The sequence below is a fragment of the Haematobia irritans genome, chromosome 1, assembly GCF_050003625.1.
Source record: "Haematobia irritans isolate KBUSLIRL chromosome 1, ASM5000362v1, whole genome shotgun sequence".
NCBI lineage: Eukaryota > Metazoa > Arthropoda > Insecta > Diptera > Muscidae > Haematobia > Haematobia irritans.
This window is the reverse complement of record NC_134397.1, coordinates 104,098,487-104,110,398: the sequence shown is the minus strand read 5'-3', so window position 1 is coordinate 104,110,398 and position 11,912 is coordinate 104,098,487. Positions and strand designations below refer to the sequence as shown.

Below are 11,912 nucleotides of genomic sequence, written 5' to 3'. Positions count from 1 at the left end.
AACGAAATTTGATCGTTGCAACAGCAAAACTATCAACAGTGACAAAGGAAAATATAGATGTTTGTACAAAGATTTATTTCGGCAAAACTTTTTTCGGAAGGTTCAAGTGTGGTTCACTTTGGGTTTAGTGAACTACCCGAATTTATTCTGATAATTTGTTAATAGTTTTGCTGAAAGTAGAGGATGCTGATGAGGAATGTGGTAATTCCGAAACGTGCGTCCATCCAACCATCTTGCAGTCTACAGGGCTTTGCCCAAAAAATTTGACAAACATTCTTTTCCTCAGTGGGTTAAGCTACTCTTGTAGTTTAGTTAATGCAATGGTTTTTATGCTGAGATCAAAACAACAAATATGATTGAAGTACAAACCATTAACAACAAAACAACACGAATGAAGTAGGAGAAAGCACGCTCAAAATAAACCGAACCAACTGCACTCAAATTGATGATTTGACAGTGGCAAAGGAAAAGAGAGATGTTTGTACAAAGATTTATTTCGGCAAAAGCCAGCTATCATAAACCTTTTTTCGGAAGGTTCAAGTGAACTGCCCGAATTTATTCTTATAATTGGTTGATAGTTTTGCTGCAAGTAGAGGATGCTGATGAGAAATGTGGTAATTCCGAAACGTGAGTCCATCCATCCATCTTACAGTCTATAGGGTTTTGCCCAAATAAATTTGACAAACATTATTTTCCTCTGTTGGTTAAGCTACTCTTGTAGTTTAGTCAACGCAATGGTTTTCAAGCTGAGATTGAAATGATTGAAGTACAAACTAACAATAACAAAACAAAACGAATCTTCGAAAATTTTAAACTTTTCTCAACAAAAAAATTCGTTTTAAAATTTTTATTTTTTTAATAAAAACAAGTATATACGGCCGTAAGTTCGGCCAGGCCGAATCTTATGTACCCTCCACCATGGATTGCGTAGAAACTTCTACTAAAGACGGTCATCAACAATTAAATTACTTGGGTTGCCGCCGTTGGCAAGGCATCTTAAAACTTCTTAACATCATCTTCTAAATTGTAAGTTAGTCCATGCGGGTATATAGTAGACAAAAGAAAGGTCTTTTAAATACGAATATATTTAGTTCTTGATCGGTATATATATGGAAGAAATAATTAAGAATCGATATGAGCTTTTGTGCGGTAATTGAATTGAAATATGGGGGTCGATTTATATGGAGCCTATATACAATTTTGAACACGAGTCTACCAAAAATTTTTTTTATTTTTTATTTGCTTAGTTCCATATCCAGCGTTGCCATTTTGGTTAGGTTAGGTATAGTTGCAGCCAGATATTTCAGGCTCACTTAGACTATTCAGTACCACAGTGGTGAACTTCTCTCTTATCATAGAGGGCTGTCCGATTCTATGTTAAGCTCAATGACAAGGGACCTCCTTTTTATAGCTGACTCCGAACGGCGTTCCACATTGCAGTAAAACCACAAGCTTTGATACACTCAGAAATATCACTAGCATTACTGAGGTGGGATAATCCACCGCTGAAAAACTTTTTGGTGTTTGGTCGAAACTGGGTTCGAACCCACGACCCTGTGTATACAAGGCGGACATGCTAACCATTGCACCACGGTGGCTCTTGACATTTACCGAACGTTTCTTTTCTTAAAGCCGAATTCTTGATTCGTTGAATGATTTTTAACACCAATCATTCCAAAAGTTTTTTAACGTCTAATTTGTAATGATTCTTCCTGGTATTCACATCTTTTAATTTATGTAAGCTAAATTTAGAAGTTATGGAGAATACATTATATTCTGGATCTTTACTACGTTTGGAAAAATCCTTAGGAAATCCTTTGGTGATTAGCAGGGCTGTGGAGTCGGAGTCTGAAGATTTTGCTGGAGTCGGAGTCGTAACATTTTCTAAATAAACATAACTAACATAACTAAATAAATATTTACGCAAATTAGATTCCATTGAGTTGTTCAATAGATAAACGGTATAACTGCAAATTCCATTGATGGCAATTATACTTATGTTTTTTTAGAAGGTTAGACTAGAAGATGGACTGAATTGATCCATGGGCATTCATCACCATAAAATTTTGTTTCAAAAATTTCGAAACATTGGTTTTTATTGCAATTATTTTATTTTTTTTTTCAATTTTATTTTAAGACGATAAATTTGGCAAAGAGCCTTTCTCGGCTCAAAAACAACCCCTATGGATCGGTTCACATTTGGATATATCTGTTATATATATTTATCACTGATTTGGTCATAATTTGGTCTCGTAATATCAGCTAAATCGATTGAAATTTAGATATAGCTCCCACGTATATATCTTTCGCTCAATATGCACACACACAAAAAATAACTGCAAATAAATATTAACAACTTTATTTGTACGTAAAATCTACTGATGCTCAACAAATTTGTCTATTGAAATTGAGGCATTTGTTGTTGAAATGTGTTTGTAGATGCTTGACAGAGGAAACAATAGAAACATTCTGAATTTTCAACAAATTGTTTTGTTGCGAAAATAGTTGACTGCTATCGATATGAAAAAAAAAATACAAGACTGGTTTCGCGCAAAGATTATAGAAGAGGAAGATGGGAGATTGGCTACTGAGCACATCAAACCATTTACCACATTAGTTTAATACTCGAACCAAACGCGTATACGACAAGTATTGACATAACATTAAAATGCAAATAAAAAGAAATCAAGAGCACGAAATAAATTTCCATAAAGGGGAAAATGAAATTCATTAAGAAAATTAAATTTGTCATTTAAAAAATAAAAACTAAAAACAACTAAAAGATTACAAACATGTATTAAACTAATCTGGTAAATGCAACATTTGGTATGACGCAAGCCAATCTCCCATCTTCCTCAAATCTATAATCTTTGGTTTCGCGCACATCGCTGACAACATGTACGAAATCTAAAAGAAGTATGCGAAGAATACCGTTATAACAAAATGAGTATGAGCACATGCACGTGCATAATAGCAAGCAAAGAGCTCACTTATCAGAGAATACAGAAAAGCATTTATAAATGCCTATGAAAAATTTTTTTCAATAAGGTAGTTTCTTAAATGTGTTTGTTTCTGTTGACAATTTTGGTGCAATTCATAGCATAATTCCGTCAATTTCACAGCGGCCAAAGTTTTACTCCGATTTATGTGAAATTTTTTACTGTCTCTGCAATAAAATTAGATTTCTAACTATGTGTGCCAAATTTAGCCAAAATCGGTTCATCATTTAGATATAGCGCCGATATATCTCTTTCTCCAGATATGCACATATATAGCCCCAGAGGTCAGAGTTTCATCTCGATTTGCTTCAAATTTTGAACAAAGAGTACAACTGATGATATCGTCAAGTATGCTAAATATGGTTACAATCGGTTCAGATTTAGATATAGCTCCAATATATATCTTACGCCCGATTTAGTTTCATATGACCACCGGAGGCCAAAATTATTTGGAATTTTGCAGTGAAAGTAGAATTAACATTTTACTACACGCAAAGAAGAAACATGATTGTCGCAATCGTATTCGAAGAGCAAAATAATATGATAGGAGCTATTTTTGCGGCGACCATGTAACATTTTCACCTGCAACCATGTTTGCTCAGTGAACATGGTTCTAAGAAAAATAAAATTGTCTTCATGTAAAATGTTATTATATTGATAAAAAGAATATAGTGTGAATCAAAAGACAATGGTCACGATCTAAAATGTTATGGTATTCGTCAAAAAATTTTTTCTTCCAGTTTAAAGAACATGGTCACAACCTAAAATGTTTTGATCTTTATGAAAAAAAACTTTTTTCGTCGTCGAAAAAAGGGCGCCACTTGAGAAAAGAAAACAAAAAATAACTTTATTTATTTGTTTTTATTTATTTATAAACTAATTCAATATGTGATGGAAGCAAACATCAAATATTTTTACACACTCTATTTTGGTTCAATTTCAACAATAAGTAATCATTCCATATTTACTTCGTGCCCATCAAATGAACAAACGCAGACATCATGACGCATAAATTATACCATACGTATAGCAAAATGCAGAACAAAAACCAAGTAATTTTTTTTTCAATTGTGTTCACATAAAACCACGTGCCACTTCTGAATAAATAAATTAACACGAAAAGGCCGGTACTCTGTTTGTTGGTGCGAAAAAAGTTCCCCTCAATCATTGTTTCGCCTTGAAAAGTGGTAGTGTTGACAATATATTTTGTTGGCAATATATTTTGAACAGCCATTTTGGAACTTTTTCGCGTTTATTTCATCGAAATGTATTGACAACATCGCAAAATGTCACGAAATGATTACATATACATAGGCAACTAGTGGCTCGATTTACACACACACGCATACATAATAATTAAATTGAAAAAGAAGAAGCAGAAGTTATTTTACAAATAACTTTGGATTTCAAAAATCTTATTTTACAATGCTGCATTTTATTTTTAGGAACATAGCAATTAATTCTTGTGATTCCATTCATTGCTAACCCGTTACTATACATGTTGGTTGAAGTGCCGTTACTATACATGTTGGTTTGCAACATCAATTTGTGCTCCTTTTGTTAACATTTTGTTTTGTGTTTGTTATCCCGATGCCTAGTACAAATGAAACGATTGTAAAATATAATTCACCAAATAAAGCTTTTATTTTGTTAAAATTTGTGTTTAAATTTCATATTTTATACATTATTTATGTTCTACAATATATAGTAGCGAGCGGCTAGATGTTGGTTGCTAGTTTATTACGGAAATACAACTCCATGTTATGTGAGCATACATTTTTCTCTGTTCGAAAGTTATTTTTACAAAGACAAAAAACATGGTTTTCGCGACAATTACATGTTCTAGATAAGCATTAAATGGATGCGGCAACCATGTCCAAACATGTTTTTTCTGTGCGAGTAATATGTATCATATTTGGATCAAATTGGTTAAGTCGTAGATATAGCTCCCATATTTATGTAACCATGATTTGGGAAAATATGGTAAACTATTTCTTCTTCTTCTTACACGAATTTCCAATTGATTTGAGTTAACATGTTTTTAAGTATCGGTTATGCTATTGCATAAAAAGGGATTAAATGGGAAATATTTACCATATTTTTACTAACATTGTGTTTCGTGCCATGGTGCTCGTCAACTGTTCAAATCGATTCAGACTTAATAATATGTATATGGGAATATAAATCACACATATGTGTATGGGAATATAAACCACACAAAGAAAATTTCATTAAAATTAAGCCAACGACAGTTTTTCATTGAAAGCGAAAAATTTCCATTAAGAAAATGAAAACTTTCGTAAATAGTACGAAACGGTTCATTGTTTAACATTCGTCATTATAATGAACAATGTGGTTGTATTAACGAATTTGTTATGTTGCACATTGGGCCAAATGAACGAAATCTTACGCATAAAATCAATTTTTGAACTTGGGAAAATTAAACATTTGGGGCTACGAAAAAGTTGACAACATATTACCAAAAAAATTCCAAATGGTGAAACAATATGGCAACCCGTTTGGCTGTTTTAGGCCGACGAAGTGGCATCTCTTTGTTATTGATTGTTTTCCTGAATTCATAGTTTAGCAAGGTGCTTTAGAGATCTTGCTGGTAAAAAACAGTTTCTAAAGTTATAAACTTAATTTGAAATGTAAAATTTAAGTCAAGGTATGTACTTTTAGTAAAAATTAACAACGGTTGTAAATATTGTTTGGATTCTTGAGTACTTATGTTAGGTTAGATTAGTTTGCATTTGCCAAAGGGACTAGCTTTTTGCCAGCGTAAAGTTTCCATATGATATGTCAGAATTTTGAATCTGTAAAGATTTTGATATAACCTTACATAAACCGATTCATGAGCGCATAGAAGCACATTCGCTTGATTTGGGGCCACAAAATAAAATTATTGGTTTATTGTTGATGTAGAGTAATTTTTTATGTAACACCCATAAAAGAATTTTACTTCTTAAACTTCTTGAATCCGAATTATTTGTTTAAAATGTTGTGTTCTTATAAATACATATGTTGAAAAATTTTGGTATCTGCTCATATTGTAACGGGGCCTCTATATAGAAGTATTTCATAATTTAAATTATCGAACATAAGAGCCACTTGACATTAAATTTGAAATATCGAATTCAATTGGCGGTAAATGTGAAGTTTAGAGCTCTTTTTCACACATAAATAAATAAGATATTTTGTATAGGCGCATTTTAGAAACCCCCACAATAGAATTAAAAATGAGTGTGACTAAAATGAGATTTAGTTATGTTATCCGGAGTCGGAGTCGAGGTTGATGAAAAATGCTAGAGTGGGAGTCGAGCAAAATTGGCTCAACTCCACGTCCTTGGTGATTAGGTCCAATTCCTTTCGATATTTAATATTGATGAAAGGCAATTTATAAACCTTTTATCTCGACGTAATTCAATTTACGTTTATAGCGCCGATTTGAATAATTTTATTAGAAAAATAATAGAGACTCAGAGGATTTTAATTGTGAATTTTGACTTCAATTTATTTGAGATTAATTTCCTTGAACTATACACAGAAAACAAAATTTGTTGTGTCAACCAATTTTTTTTTTGCCAACCATATTATTTGGTTCCATCTACTACCAGAATTTAACCTACATTATTTATTACTACAACCAATTGAAATTGGATATCACAACTATTCCATTTTTTAGTTAGTTAGGTCAACCAACAATTGTCTAGCATAGCAGTCTGTCGGATTATTAGAACAACCAATATTTTAAAATTCACTTTACACCAAAAATTAAACGCATTCAATTTTTCGTTAATATATTTAGTGTTTATTTGCAACTACTTGTTGAAATTAGTTGGTTTACCAACTACTATTTCGTCAGGCTATAATAATTTAAATTTGCGTTCCTACTTCTTGGTTCAATGTTGAATTCTCTGATCTGGTTTGATTCACATCCTGAGTTGCCGAGCATTTACCTGTATTTTCATTTATAATTATTCGCATTTTCTAGAATAATAAGCTTTAACTAAAGGAAGTGGCGTTGTCGACCGTTCCTATCACATTTGGATTTTTGTAGGTAATACGATAATGGGTGAACTGGAATGCAATAATTAGATTATATCACAGATGTTTTGAACAATTATTTTTCCTACCTTTTTATAAATATTAATAAGTTCCCTTTGAAACGGACACCGAGATATCAATATTGACGTAGGAAAGCGGTCATCTTATTGCTGTTGTTTATAAGTTGGACTCAAAATTACAGATTTAGACAGTTTGGATTAACCCTCCGATGAGTGAGAAGGTCCCTAGGGACCTTTTTGCCTTTTCAAACTGAAATTACTCCTACTTCTGCCACTACAATCCACCCCCAACAACCCACCAGTTACTCTGTTTTCCAAGAGTATATTGTTGCGCATCTTTTGGAAAAAAAATCAAGCCGATCGGATCATTACTTCAGGAGTTATTGAGGTTTTAGTGAGAATAGTACGCGGACGTGTGTTGTTGTTGTTGTAACAGTTTTTAATGTAGTTTCATCCATTTTGTTCTATGCTTGTGTAGTTCAGCTGGTAGCCAGATCAAGGAACTCTGCGACAAGGATGGGGAGTGTCCAGAGTGATCTGGTAGTGAGACGGGTAGGCTTAGCTGGGCAAGCAAAAAAGTGACGAGTGTCATGTGGCCCTTGATTACATATGGGACACACGTCAGCTACGCTGCAATCAATCACTGATAAGTACGAATTGAGGCGGCTGCACTTGCCTGATCTTAGTTGGGCCAAAACTACCCTTGTCTGCCGTGGGAGGTCTCTCTCCTCCGGTGCAATGGGCGGCGGTCGGACTCCGAGAACAGGATTAACCTTGTAGCTTTTCACCGCTTCAGCTACAGTATCCTCATGAATCCTGTTCAGACCTGTCTGGTATGCTGCCTGATCTAGAGGCTCTCTTATGTAACGCTTGATCTCTGGCTCTGGAAAGTGAAGATCAACCCTTACATTCCTGGGTGGAGGATGTCTATCCACAAGATGGTGATTCGGATGACAACTTCGATGGCAACCCAAGAGGTACTACTTTGACAACATGTAGTTGTGTCGACGCACTGGGATGATCTTGGTCTCCGCATAAAGGTGATCCAGGGGTGTACTGCGGAGACATCCTGTTGCGGTTCTAAGGGCAGCGTTCTGACAGTCAGTATGTTATTCCACTGCGTATCGCTCGTTTGAGGTGTCCACACTGGCGCTGCATAGTTTACCACTGACCGGCCAATTGCCTTATATGTAAAGGGTGATTCTTTTGAGGTTAGGATTTTCATGCATTAGTATTTGACAGATCACGTGGGATTTCAGACATGGTGTCAAAGAGAAAGATGCTCAGTATGCTTTGACATTTCATCATGAATAGACTTACTAACGAGCCACAACGTCGAATTTTCAGTGAATGGGCCCTAGAAAAGTTGGCAGAAAATCCACTTTTTATCGACAAATTTTGTTCAGCGATGAGGCTCATTTCTGGTTGAATGGCTACGTAAATAAGCAAAATTGCCGCATTTGGAGTGAAGAGCAACCAGAAGCCGTTCAAGAACTGCCCATGCATCCCGAAAAATGCACTGTTTGGTGTGGTTTGTACGCTGGTGGAACCATTGGACCGTATTTTTTCAAAGATGCTGTTGGACGCAACGTTACGGTGAATGGCGATCGCTATCGTTCGATGCTAACAAACTTTTTGTTGCCAAAAATGGAAGAACTGAACTTGGTTGACATGTGGTTTCAACAAGATGGCGCTACATGCCACACAGCTCGCGATTTTATGGCCATTTTGAGGGAAAACTTCGGAGAACAATTCATCTCAAGAAATGGACCGGTAAGTTGGCCACCAAGATCATGCGATTTGACGCCTTTAGACTATTTTTTGTGGGGCTACGTCAAGTCTAAAGTCTACAGAAATAAGCCAGCAACTATTCCAGCTTTGGAAGACAACATTTCCGAAGAAATTCGGGCTATTCCGGCCGAAATGCTCGAAAAAGTTGCCCAAAATTGGACTTTCCGAATGGACCACCTAAGACGCAGCCGCGGTCAACATTTAAATGAAATTATCTTCAAAAAGTAAATGTCATGGACCAATCTAACGTTTCAAATAAAGAACCGATGAGATTTTGCAAATTTTATGCGTTTTTTTAAAAAAAAAAGTTATCAAGCTCTTAACAAATCACCCTTTAGTTAACAAGGTTTCTTTGTCCGCACCCCAAGTGCTGCCGGCAAGCGACTTGAGCTCCTTGTTTCTACCGCGGAGCTTATCACAAATTGCAGTGGCATGGGCGGACGACTTATAAAGGGTGTCGAATGTGACCCCGAGAATCTTTGGGTAATTTGTTGTCGGAATTGTTTCGCCATCGATTCTGACATTCAACTGCCAGCGTACTTCCGCCGTCCATGTAGTGAATAGTGTGGCTGAGGATTTGGTGGGAGATATCCTCAAATTTCTTGCAGTGAAATAACTGGTAAGATCAGCGAGGTAGACATTTAATCGATCGCAAATGTCATCAACAATGGGCCCACGCGGACGTGTGGATAGGTACGTATGGACTTTTTACTGAATTTCACTAATAAATTCATGTTTTGGGCATCATTATAATTTTTTTTATTGTTTCAACACATAATTTACTTGTTCTGAACACAAAGACCTAAACTCAAAGACATTAGGGATGATGATAAAAACAAAAAATTCTAAGAAAAAAAATTTAAGAACAAAAATACACATTCGAAAAACAAAAATACACACATACTTTTTTTTGTCGTCATTGAGAGAGCAACAAAAGTACATGTGCACCGAATGTATGTGTTTGTTGTTTTTTATGATATTTTTTTTTCTCACACATACATTCTCAACGCAGAAACATCAGTGAAGTAATCCCTAAATGCTTTGAGTTCAGGTAGACGTACAAAAGAGTATAAAAGAAGGTGTAGTTTCGTAAACAAAATCAGTCAAAGTTTAGACAGCGAAGAGTAAAATCGTGTGTGATAGAAACAAAAATATAAATATGGCAGATGCAAGTAAGTTGGACGTTGCTGAAATTGTTGTACGCCATAGTACACGTTACCAGCAAATGATAGTAGATTTGGTGATTTTATGGCTGAAGAAATTGATATTGCTTCAATTGATAATTATGAAGTTGAGGATGATGAAGATCGCACATACCAACATGCTGAAGAGTCAAATGCCGAAACTGAAGGATACGTCGAGGTTTCCATATGGATAATTTTCAAAAGAGAGAACGTTTTAACTAAAAAAGAGTTTACAATAAAAAAAATCTTTATTAAATAATTAATTATTTTATTGATGTTAAAATAAAAATAGTTTCTAACGATAGAAACAAGGAAATAAATATATAATAAAACAATAAAAAACAAAAAGAATCACATTTTCTTAAAAAATAAACAAAATAAATTGACGACAACAACGTATTGCCGTATTTACGTCGTACGTTCAATTACATCTATTTCTAATTTTTACGCCGTAAGTCGAAACGTCGCATTTGTGTTCCGGCCTTTAATTTGTCAACAGATTTAACCCAGTAAACAATTAGTGGCGAATTCCTACTAAATAAATAAAATTCCATCAATCTAGGATATTTTTTGAAATAGAGTACATAAAGAGCACTGTTGGACATAAAAATACGGCACCAAAAAAAGAGAGTGAACAAAAAGATACGAACACAAAAAGAGAACATGTTCTCTTTAAAAGAGATGTAATGGACAGCCTACGTAGAGCTAAATGAAGATACTGATAACGACAATGAAGAAAATGATGGACAGGAAATGAATGAAAGTTCTATATTGGTAAAGATGGCCCCCAATGGAGTAAAAACGCACCACCAACATCACGCACTCGTTATCATAACGTGGTCGACTTCAGAAGAAAGAAACCAGGACCAACAGGAAATATACACGACCCCCATACAATAATGCGTTCAATCATGACAGAGGAAATAATACACTTAGTGCTACGTGAAACAAATCGTAAAGGCAGGAAGGTTACAGCTGCATGGAATTTGGCGAATCCCACGAAGAAAAAGGAGTGGAAGCCAGTGACAGTGAAAGAGTTTGACGCTTTTGTAGCTATTCTTTTGTATGCTGGACTCACAAGATCAAACCATGAACCAGCTATGGAATTATGGGACGCGACGCGTTGCCCAATATACAAAGCTGCTTTGTCGCACGATCGCTTCATGTGTATAAAGCAATTTATTCGATTCGACAATGGAAACACTCGACAACAGCGATTCATCAACAGCAAAACTGCGGCTATTGACATTTGGGAAATGTTGCAACATAACTTGGCAGCAGCTTACACTCCTCATGAAGCACTAACAGTTGATAAGCAGTTGTTGCCTTACAGAGGCCGCACCCGCTTCACACAATATATTCCGTCAAAGCCAGCTAAGTATGGTGGTTATGCGACTCACAGAGTTATTATCCTGTGAAGGTAATGATATATTCTGGAAAACAGCCAAACCAACAACGGGAAATAAACCAAGGGCAGAACGTAGTGCTGGATCTTGTGGAAAAATATTTAGATGCTGGCCGTACTATATACGCGGATAATTTCTTTACCACTCTTGACTTGGCGCCTATTTTGTTGAGCAGGAAGACCGCATATGTTTTTTTTTTTTATTATTTTCATCTATGGATTAAACCCTTACAGACTAACAGTAATATATTACATTATATACATATCGTTTGTTAATATATCAAGTATTTAATAATAATGTTATCTTTTTCTTAACATTGTATTTCTCTTCTGACAAATCAAGATAATAATAAAATTTATTGAATTCTTTACAAAGACGGCGAAGTGGATCGTTGTTTTCAAAGTTCGTTCGAAAGTATTCAATGTGGAGCAGTTCAAAGTTGCGGGTAGGTCTAAAGGGTACATT

General features: G+C 35.1%; 1 protein-coding gene across 11 annotated transcripts in view; it reads right to left on the bottom strand.

Moving 5' to 3' along the window:
• Positions 1-11,912, bottom strand: part of LOC142221528 (synaptic vesicle glycoprotein 2B-like) — a 935,546-nt gene that overhangs the window by 156,355 nt on the left and 767,279 nt on the right. For 2 of the 11 annotated variants that reach the window (XR_012718091.1, XR_012718090.1), the window contains exon 10: positions 10,175-10,259. The exons of the other annotated variants lie outside the window; for them this stretch is intronic. The gene's annotated coding sequence lies outside the window, so the exon portion shown is untranslated. The remainder of the gene's footprint in view (positions 1-10,174; positions 10,260-11,912) is intronic. 11 annotated transcript variants of the gene reach the window in all.